Below are 10,609 nucleotides of genomic sequence, written 5' to 3'. Positions count from 1 at the left end.
GGCAACCTGCTATAGAAACGGAATTGTCAAACTTGGAATTATTTGTTCGTCATTATCAGAAATATCATCAAGTGCCCTTCTTTATCTGATTCTGGGGGATTAGATGACCCGGAGCTCAGCGCCTTCTGGGATTTGTCATCCACAGAAACAAGGCCACTGTGGTCTGTTGGTGATTTCAGATAATTTTACCTTAAAGACCACATCTCTCTGACATGCTTTCATCCTTTCTGGAGATGCTGTGACTAGAATGTGCTGTGTCCACCTGGCGGGTCTGCTGTTGAAAGGAATCCCAGCAGTGAGACCAAGGCTGGTCCAGGCCTGGCCTGAGGCTGGGCCAAGGGTTACGTTTGCCCAGAGCCTCTCTGCTGCACACTTATGGCTACAGGCTGCCTTCTGGGGAAAGTGGGGGATGGAAAAAGCAGACAAAGCTTGTTACAGAGGTGTTCAAGCTGGTAGATTAAGAAGGAATGAAAAGGCCTGGCACGTCACCATTTTTATATGAATTATGAACCCCTGATGAATTATGACTACTAGTATCACAAAAATAAGACAAAACATGACATGCCTATGGAAAGAAGTATATACACCACTGCCCAGGAAAAATTCCCATCCAGCAATCACACTGGGGTCTGATTCAGACCCCACCAACTTACAGGAAAGCAGAAACAGACCCAAGATAGAACCAATAAACTCCAGGATATGGGGGACACAACTGAACACAATGTCTAGTTTTTTCAATAAATGAATCACAAGGGAAAAATCCATGAAAGAAATGGAAGGAGGAATTCTGGATTAAAAGAGATTCAGCCCTATCCACCAACTGCTTGGCTTGGACCTTGTTAGAATACACATGTATGTCCCATTGGGTAAAATGTGAATAATGACTGGATATTTGATGATGATATGGGATTATTGTTCATTTTCAAGGTGATACTATGTTAATGTTTTCTAAAATAGTCCTCATCTTTTAAAAATACATAATAAAATACAGATAAGAAAGGAAGAAAGAAAAAAGGCAGGCAGGCAAGCAAGACCACCTTTGAAGTGAACTCATTTTATAGAATTTCAAGCAAAGAATTGATGAGAGAGATACCTGATGCATTTTATGTAGACCGGTGCCATAAAACTGAAAACCTCTGAGGCTGTAGGACCTGCCATGTCCACACACTGACAAAGCACAACATTTCACATGAAGCAGGTGAGCAGGTGGTTCTGAAAGCAATCCATAACTTTCCAATTAGGCTCTGATTTGGTGAGGGGCATTACTTTGCCAACAAAGGCCCATATAGTCAAAGCTGTGGTTTTTCCAGTGGTCATGTATGGATGCGAGAGTTGGACCATAAAGAAGGCTGAGCACCGAAGAATTGATGCTTTTTAACTATAGTATTGGAGAAGACACTTGAGAGTCCCTTGGACTGCAAGGAGATCCAACCAGTCCATCCTAAAGGAAATCAGTCCTGAATATTCATTGGAAGGACTGATGCTGAAGCTGAAGCTCCAATACACTGGCCACTTGATGCAAAGAGCAGACTCATTAGAAAAGACCCTGATGTTGGTAAAGACTGAGGGCAGGAGGAGAAGGGGATGACAGAGGACGAGATGGTCGGATGGCATCACCAACTCAATGGACATGAGTTTGAGCAAGCTCCGGGAGGTGATGAAGGACAGGGAAGCCTGGTGTGCTGCAGTCCATGGGGCTGCAAAGAGTCAGACACGACTGAGCAATGGACAACAACAAAACGGCAACATTCATTTCCTGTTAATGTTGTGACCAACTGCGCCAGTGTTCGTTTATTCCACGAAGCAAAGGATGCCCATGACTGTAGAAAATCTAAGCCCTATTACTGCAGAGAGAAAGGAAAGCATGAACCTCATTCCAAATAAGCCCCAGCCGTGCCCCACATGGGAGCTGGGGGAGTCGAGTCTGGGAGCGGAGAGGGGGAGGGTAGACTCGGGCCTGTCCCCTGAACTCCTTCCCCGGCTCTCAGCACCAAGTGTTGACCCAATGATGACACGTCAGGGCTATCGCCCCGCTTCACGGAGGAAGAGAGAGAACCACAGAGCACGGAGCTCGCGGTCACACCGGCCTCTAGAGCTGGGGTTCTCCCCGGCACCCAAGCTCCTCTGCACTGCAAAACGCCACCTCCCTGGGCAGCTGGCAAACAGACGCGACAAGTACCTGAGGAGGTGGGCTTGGGGGTGAGAGCCCATCAGAACTGGACAGATAAACCCACGGCGCACAATTTTCCCCTTTTGACTGTTACCATTCCTGTTAAGTTCCTCCAGGCCTCCACTCTGACCCTTCTTGTCCCATCAGCCCAGCCCACTGTCTTCAGAGAGTCTCCCCTCAGACAGGCCAGGTCACTAGGAACTTGGTGACCTTTAGCTCATCTGCAATATTGCCTGGTCCTTTTGCATGTGAGCCCCAAAACAGGGTGGCAAAAAAGGGCGAGTGTCCCTCCTTCAGGCTAAGTTCTCTGGGTGGAATCCCGCCACCTTCAGATTAAGAGCCATTTCAAGTTACTTTTCCTTTGTATAGACAGCCTCACCTTTTATTATTTTTTTCCTGGTACTTGAACATAGAATTTATTAATCCTCCCCTTGTAATTCTTACACTATCTAGAAAACTCTTTCTGAAGTCTTTACTGAGCCAAATCTCTTGGCAGTAGATTTCTATTTTTTATTACCTTTTATAATTTTTTAATTACACAAGAAATACATGATCAACACAGGATTTAAAAAATACATCTGTCAACTCTAAAGGGACTGTGGGCTAGGATGGCAGACTGCTTTATTTGGAAGTGAGGGGATCCTGATTTATGATGGTCAGGTGGCCTCCTTCCTCACAACGTGTAAGGGACTCGGCTTCTAATAAGAACCACATGTCCTCATGGCGGGGGCAGGGGGGAAGGGGGACAGTTGGCTGCACCCTGCAGCCTTCTCCTCCTGCTGCTGGAGAGGGCCGCCCCCCTCCCCTTTTCTCCATGCCTGGTCCCCGCGACAGCTGAGAGCTTTAATAAAGCAAAGTGCGCCTGGGAATGTGGGCTGAGGAAGCCGCTCAGAAGGTGGAGGTCTATTTCTACCCCTCCCAATAATCCCACTGCTAAAAACAGCTGAGGCTGAGCCATCCCGAGGCTGCTTGCTGGGGCCCAGCCATGGTCTGGTTACCCTGAACAAGGCCTAGACGTTCCGGAGGCCCTCAAGCCCACGGTGGCAGCAGCCGGGACCCAGGATGGGACCGATTATTTTTAGCTAAGATGTGTCACGCTTTCCATGGCAGTGAGGAACAAGAAGCCTGGGCATCTGGGGGCCTTCTCCATGTTTTATCAAACAAGAGGTGGTCCTCAGAGCCCCAGGGAGGAGCAGGGGAGTGGGTGCTACCCACCGTCAGGCTCCCCTGGTCAAGACCCCTGACGCCAGCCTGCAGAGAAAAGGGGCAGCTCAGGTAAAGAACATGGCCCACTGTCATCGGGAGAGGGTTACCCAGTGACCCAGAGATACAGATTAAATGAGTCAGAGCCTCAAGAACAGTCGAGGGAATGAGTACTCAAAGATGATGGAAAACAAAACAAACCACAGAGATAGCGGGAAGCTCAGGAAGGGGACAGGGCGACATGTTTTATAGTCAGAAACCGAAAGAAAGTCAGTCCCTTTAGCAGTGAGCACAGAGCTCTATACACACCAGGTGCTCCACACACGGGCTGAGCTCAGCTCCTGGTAAGAGGGGGACACGGGGGGATCGGTGTGCCCTTGGGGAGAACCGGTTCTTCTGCCTTTCTGCCTCTCCTGTCACTAGTAAAGACATAATAATAACCCAGAAACTGTTCTTTACAAATCTGCCAACAATCCTAACCATGCACATGAATTTCTTGGCTTCCCAAAACAGTGGGTGTGGGCACGGCTGTTTGCAGTTCACACTGGCTCAGAAACCTGGGCAGAGAGTCAAGCATCAGTGAGGAGGCCCTGGGAGGGGGTGCGGGGGGTGGGAGGCGAGGTGTGAAGACCGCTCGGGGCAGAGGCAGCGCCTCCCCACGCTCCAACGCTGCTGCCCTCTCAGGCCCGTGGTCTCACACTGACTCACCCACCTGTGTTTACCCACTGCCTACTCCGTGCCCAGGAACAGGAAACGGGCGGACAGAAGTCTCCAAGAAAACCAGATCAGGACCATGTAGAGAGACCCCTTGCTCTGAGCTCCCAGGGCCAAGTGGGGAGGGCCGGCCGGTGGAGGGACAAACATTCCCAAATATGACACAGCCTCAGCTCGGGGCAGGATTAGCAGCCGCGGCAGCTGCACCTATTTTGGGCCTGGGGTCTCTGTCCCCTGGGCAACAGGTGCAGAGACTGGGAGCAAGGCATTTACAGCAATGTTTATTTTGGGGGCTTCCTGGCCTCAGGCCCAGGGACCAGAGTCAGCCTTTCACATAAGGGTCCTAGGCCAGAAACCGAACATGTCCTCCTCTGTCTCCCGAGGGGCCTACAGGCCTGTCCCCCTTCTACCCCCAGGCTTGACTGAGACGCCCACCGAGTAAAGTCCGGAAGGCAGAGAGAAGTCGGCCCCTTCCCACCACCCACCCCACTGCTCACACTGGAGAACCCAGCATGGCGATGAGGGGAACGTGCCTGCAGTGGCCAGACCCCATTTAGGCTCTTTCTCGAGGGCACTGGCAGGTCATTCCTACACCAGCCCACGAGCCAGCAGAGATGGGGTGGTCCCTCTTGGAAGTAGACTAAAGGACACGAGTTTTTTTGCAGTTTAAGTGACTTGCCTTCAGCCCCACAGTGAATCCAGACCACAGAAGGTCCTGGTGCAGTGTCATGAGTGGCCTATAGACACACACCGAGTCAGTGTGATGTGGCCACAATCAGCATCCCATGGCCAAGAGCGAGCAGCCCATGGGCAAGAGCGAGCAGCCCATGGTCCTGGGGACCCAGCCAGACAGGGGCCAGGCCCCCCGGAGGGTCAGCTGGTCCCGATGCAATCGCAGGGAGCTGTAAATAGTGTCTCCTGCCACTTCTTCTCCCCCTTCCTCTGTGTCCCCCTGGGGAGGGTCAGAGTGGCAGCACCAATGGGTTGCCCCCAAGCCTAGAATCAGTCCTGTCAGCCACAAGGAACCCCAAACAGCTCCGCAGGCAGGGATTTAAATTCCCAACTCTGGTCCCAGGACCATCGCCACTGCCCGAGTGGCTGGGCGCTGACACTCAGTTCACACCTGCTTGACCTGTCCTGCCTTGTAATCCTGAGCAGTCTACTGCCTTTGTTTCATTGTCTGAAATATGGGCTTGATGATGAACACAGGCCTTTTTTGCAGCTTGAGCCATCTCTGTAAGGAAACATTAATAGTAGTTCCATGTTTTAAATCATCCCAGGCTCCTGAGATAAAAAGACAGTTTGAATATTAATCATCACAGTGAAAGGATGAAGCAATTTTGACAGTTTTCCTCCTGCATTTCACAGTTGTGCAGAAACCCCTCCTGGGCTCTGAAGGCTGGTAATGTAAGGACGTGGGCTCTGAGGTCCACTCAGGCCATTTGGCCAAAAGAGGATTGGGTTCAAGGCAACCAAAAATCACAGCCAAGTCCATGCAAATTACCCGAGACGGCTTCATCCTTCCAAGTCATCTTATTCGAAACATGACTCTGATCTGTCACTGCTCTGCTCGGACGCCATCAACAGTCCCCTCTGCCCCCAGCTGAGCACACACGCCTGTGACCACAGCTCACCTGTGTCCCACACGCCCACAAACATGCTCCTCCTGCCCGGCCACCTCCCCCGGGGCCACCTCCAAGTGTGAAATCTGAACATGTCTCAGGCCCCCTTGGTCCTCTGCACCCACCAGCAGTCACAACATGAGACTCGGCACACATTTCCGGAGGCACGTTTTTATTCCTTCTACTCTCCCTAAGGAGCTGGGACTTACTATCTTCCTTATCTTTGAATCTCAGTTCCTGCCTCAATATCTTTTTATTTCAAACACAGAGAGTTTAGTCACTAGAAGAACTAGGATGAGAACTAGGAGTAAGACAATTCAAGTTCCAGCCTTAAGGTGACTTCCAGTTTCTTTCACCATCTTGGGCTGCTCATTCTCGAGGTTTTGAGTCCTTACCTGGAAAACGAGCCATTGGAAAAATCACAAGCTTCCTAACCCAACTGGAGCTTGGGGATCTACATCTAAGGCTCCCCTGTTGATTCTAATGATCTAGATTCCTGGTACTGTGTAATGGGAACACACTGCCCTAGAGGCGAAGTGAAGTGAAAGTTGCTCAGTTGTGTCTGACTCTCTGCGACCCCTTGGACTATACAGTCCATGAAATTCTCCAGGCCTGAATACTGGAGTCTGTAGCCTTTCCCTTCTCCAGGGGATCTTCCCAACCCAGGGATCAAACCCAGGTCTCCCGCACTGCAGGCGGATTCTTTACCAGCTGAGCCAGCAGGGAAGCATACCCTAAGAACTAACAGCGTCTCAGCAACACTGCTCAGGCTTCCCCACCCCCTCGTCCATCTGTTCCCAAGCCCCTGGCTGCCCCACTCCCCCCGCCACAAGTCCACAAGCCACGTCTTCCACACGTGTAGCCCTCTGGTGCTCTGCCTGAGTCTCCCGCTAGGTGGCACCACTGCCCCGCCCGCCGCACAGTCCCCGGCAGGACCAAAGGCCTGAAGTTCTCCAGGTGCCAGAGCTGATGGGTGACTCAGGCAAAGTGCAGGTGGAAAGCGGGAGAAGATACCCCTCTGTCCTTTGCCTGCACTTTGGTGGAGAGTCCAGAGCACAGCCGTGCCACACTGGAATTAGGGCAAAAGGAAAACCCACTAATCCCATCCCGTCTTAATTCAAAATGTTGATATTTTGTCCATCACGCATTCTTTTGCATCAACTCTGATTTTGAAAATATTGGGCAAATATCACCAGTCTTACTAACGATCGAGTCTTTTGTTGCCTCCTTAAGTTTGACACAGACTTGCCTCACCCTCGTCCCACCCTGGCCAGAGCAGCGTGGTTTTCCCCAGTGTCCTGGGCGCTATAGAAGGAGCTGTGCGTGCTGCGATGGATGGAGGGCCCCTTCTCTGAGGATACCAACGCTGGGCTGGAAGAGAGCTGCGGGCAGGTGCTTGGGTCAGTTCACCGTCACAGCAGGAGCCCAATTCCCCTCGGGCGAATCTCTGTCTCAGGAGACCCTCAACCTCACTGTGGATCCACTTCTGCCAGGTTCCCAAAGAGGCCTGAATCCCAGGAATGCCACCAGTTGGCCAGAAGCCAAAGGCCCTGCTACAGAAGACCAGTCTAACCTCCCTAGTCCTGTCCTCTGAAGGATCTAGGGGATTCCCTGCCCTCTGCATTGCCTGGCCGAACTCACTTCCCGAGGGACTGCTATGCCTGCTGCTCCCTCCTGGGCCATGTGTGGGCTGCTGTCTCCTCTCTACCCATGTTTCAGGGGCATCTTTTCTCTCTTCTAATGAGCTTGTACTCTTTCCGGCTTTTTGTGCCACCGCTCCTGATGCTCCCAGTTTCCTCCTGTGTGTCCAGGCACCCCCTACAGAAGGCTGAAAGCACAGAAGGTGAAACAAGTGGGCCACTGACCCCACAGAAATGACAGTCACAGCCCAGTCACTCCCTCTAGAGCTACCTGGGAGCTCTACGATTGCGCAGGCCACACCCAAGTCCAGCTTAATCACACTCTGGGGGTGCAGTCCTTCCCCCTCTCCCGCCTCTCACCCTCCAGGCATCAGGAGCCATAAACCCTCCCAGGTGAGAAGTTCAGTTCAGTTTAGTCGCTCAGTCATGTCCGACTCTTTGCGACCCCGTGGACTGCAGCCCGCCAGGCCTCCCTGTCCATCACCAACTCCCAGAGCTTACTCAAACTCATGTGCATCGAGTCGGTGATGCCATCCAGCCATCTCGTCCTCTGTCGTCCCCTTCTTGAGATGATACAGGGCCAAAGGTAAGAACCCCTGCGTGGGGCAGGCCAGGCCCCTACTGAGTCAAGGCTGCCACCTACAGGCGAGAACACGCACTGCTGCCCAGTGGTGAGAGGCCCGGTGCGGGGACGGACAGACGGCAGAGGCTTTGCAACTGAGGACCCACCTTCTACTGATTCTCCCCCTGCCCAACCAACGAGTCTCCTGTATAAACTCCCCGGTGGCCTCCAGTCTCATCTCCACAAGCCACCATTTTCACCCACGCGGCAGCCCTTTCTGGCTAGCAACATGCTTCCACATGCGGCTGAACCCTGCCTTGAGAACACGGCTCCCCTGGACCCAGGTCTGCACTCTGGAGATGCACACAGAATAAACTACTCCCCTTGACTCTTCGGCTACCAAACTCGTCTGGATCCTTGCCTCTCAGGGTGAAAGAGCATGGTTCCTTTTCCTGCCCCTCCTTCCTGGCTGCCCTCATCTGGATGTGCTAGACCAGCCACATCCCTTCATCATGGGGACACCCAGAATTTAGCCTAATTTAAAAATATATAGAAAAATAATGCATATTCATCATAAAAATATGTTAACTAAACATAAAATAGAAGTGGCCTCACCCATTCCATTCTCCACTCTCACTCCCACTGTTAAGGGTAGGGCAGGGGCTTCTGTTGCAAACAGGTTGGTGGCACTCAGAACCGAAGGTCACCCCTTTGCAGCAAGAGTGAGACCTCCCCTTTAGTACCAGCTCACGCATCAGTAACGTGAATAATTAGAGCACCTCTCCTAGCAATTACAAGTTAGTCTGATGCTTTAAAGGGTCTAGCACAATGCCTGTGAACACATACTAAACATTCACTCTTCCCAGGCGGCTCAGTGATAAAGAATTGCCTACCAGTGCAGGAGATGCAGAAGACACGAGTTCAACCCCTGGATCGGGAAGATCCCCTGGAGAAGGGAATGGCAACCCACTCCAGTATTCTTGCCTGGAGAATCCCACGGACAGAGGAGCCTGGCAGGCCACCCCATGGGATCGCAAAGAGTTGAATACGACTGAGCATTGCATGCTCAAATGTCTAAGTGGGAATTCCTTAGGGCTAACTGGATTAGACAATTGGTGGAACCAGACAGAGGCACGAAGTACATTGTTTTCCCTGGTTATTATTCTCACATCACAGCAGGATTGGGCCCATGTAGGTTAGCATAATTAGTCGCAAAGCTCAAGTGCTGAGAGCATCCACGAAGTTGTCAATAAAGGAGGCTCCTGAAGAGACCCTTTTAAGTCAGTGTGCGTTTGATGGGGCCTACCACCAGAGGGCAGTGCCGGGCCACTTATGGAGGGACTGCTGCCTGGTCCATCAGACGTGAACCCACCGAGCACGGTGCTGTGCGGCTGCCTGGGTCCTGCTTACCTCAGCTTGAGCCAGGGTGTCCCTTGCCCAGGCCTGAGGTCAGCAGGTTCCCCTGCTATCAGACTGTCCAGAGTTGGGTGCACCCAGACTGTTCTCTGGTGCCCGCCCACCATTCAGGGCCACTTAAGTGATTTCAAGTCCAGATTCTTTTCTCACTTCCCACACCAGGACTCCCACACGCACGATGACTTCTGTCTGCTCATCTGCACCCCCGCGGGTCAGTCCTAAATTACAGCTTTTCCCACAGAGCCAAGCCTGAAAATTTTCCTCAGCATCTCACGTCAGAAAATTGCCAGCAGCTGTGGTTCAGTCACTGGGCGGATACTTCCTGGTCTGCTCTGCGCCAGGCTCTCCTGTCCTCCTTCCCCTGCCCACATCAGGCCCAATGAAGGCTTGGTGTCCCTGACACAGACTCAATTTTCTTGGGTCTCCAGATTCACCATGTCTTAGAACTGCTCCCAGCAAGGGTGCCCTTTCAAACTTCTGGGCTTATCCTGACAATGAGTGTAAGAAGCCACGAAACCCTAAACTCCTGTGACACACTCCTGGTCCGACCCTCTCATGCTCCTCTGGCCAAATTCAGAATGGTGACAACTCCCCCCTTGCCGTTCTGACTCAGACCTCCAGCAACACTGGAAGAGTCTGACCCAAACTGGAAACAGTGCCCCAGAGTAAACTCGCCCCCTTCACGCCATGCCCACCGAAAGATAAAGATGCTTACAGAGATGCTACTGCCCAGGACAGTCAAGTATCCTCTCTCCCTGTAAACACTCAGATGCCCTTGGATGTGGCAGCCCTGTGCCCCACTGACAGGGGTTGCCCTGCCCCACCGGGCCTGGAGGTTTGCATTCAGGAATGTTATGCTCATGCATGTTCTTAAGAGAAACTGTTTCTTTACAATTAGGCAATTTTAGAGAAAGGGAAATGGAGAAAGTCCTCGACATGAGGGCTACAGACTATTTTAAGAAAGGGGAGAGGAAGGATACAAGTAATCAAAGGGTTTAACACTGCTTAAACCAGAGAGATCATAAAATACTTGTGGGGGATTTATTGCTAAAGTGGAATTTAGCTGATGGGATGATACGAGATGCTTAAGATAGCAATGAGAGGAGGAAGATGTCAGCTCATTTAATCACTCCAGAAGAAGGAGAGATACCGAAGAGGTTTACATTTGAGTTATATTATGAGCCTGGGTCAAGAGAAGGCATGAGACTTCGGGTTTGATCTAGTTTAGGTACTGTTGGTCCAACTTTGCAAAATTGGGGGAATCAGAAAAGAAATGATGGTT

This window comes from Odocoileus virginianus, chromosome 17 (assembly GCF_023699985.2).
Source record: "Odocoileus virginianus isolate 20LAN1187 ecotype Illinois chromosome 17, Ovbor_1.2, whole genome shotgun sequence".
In the NCBI taxonomy this organism is placed as follows: Eukaryota; Metazoa; Chordata; class Mammalia; order Artiodactyla; family Cervidae; genus Odocoileus; species Odocoileus virginianus.
This window is presented reverse-complemented; position numbering follows the sequence as displayed.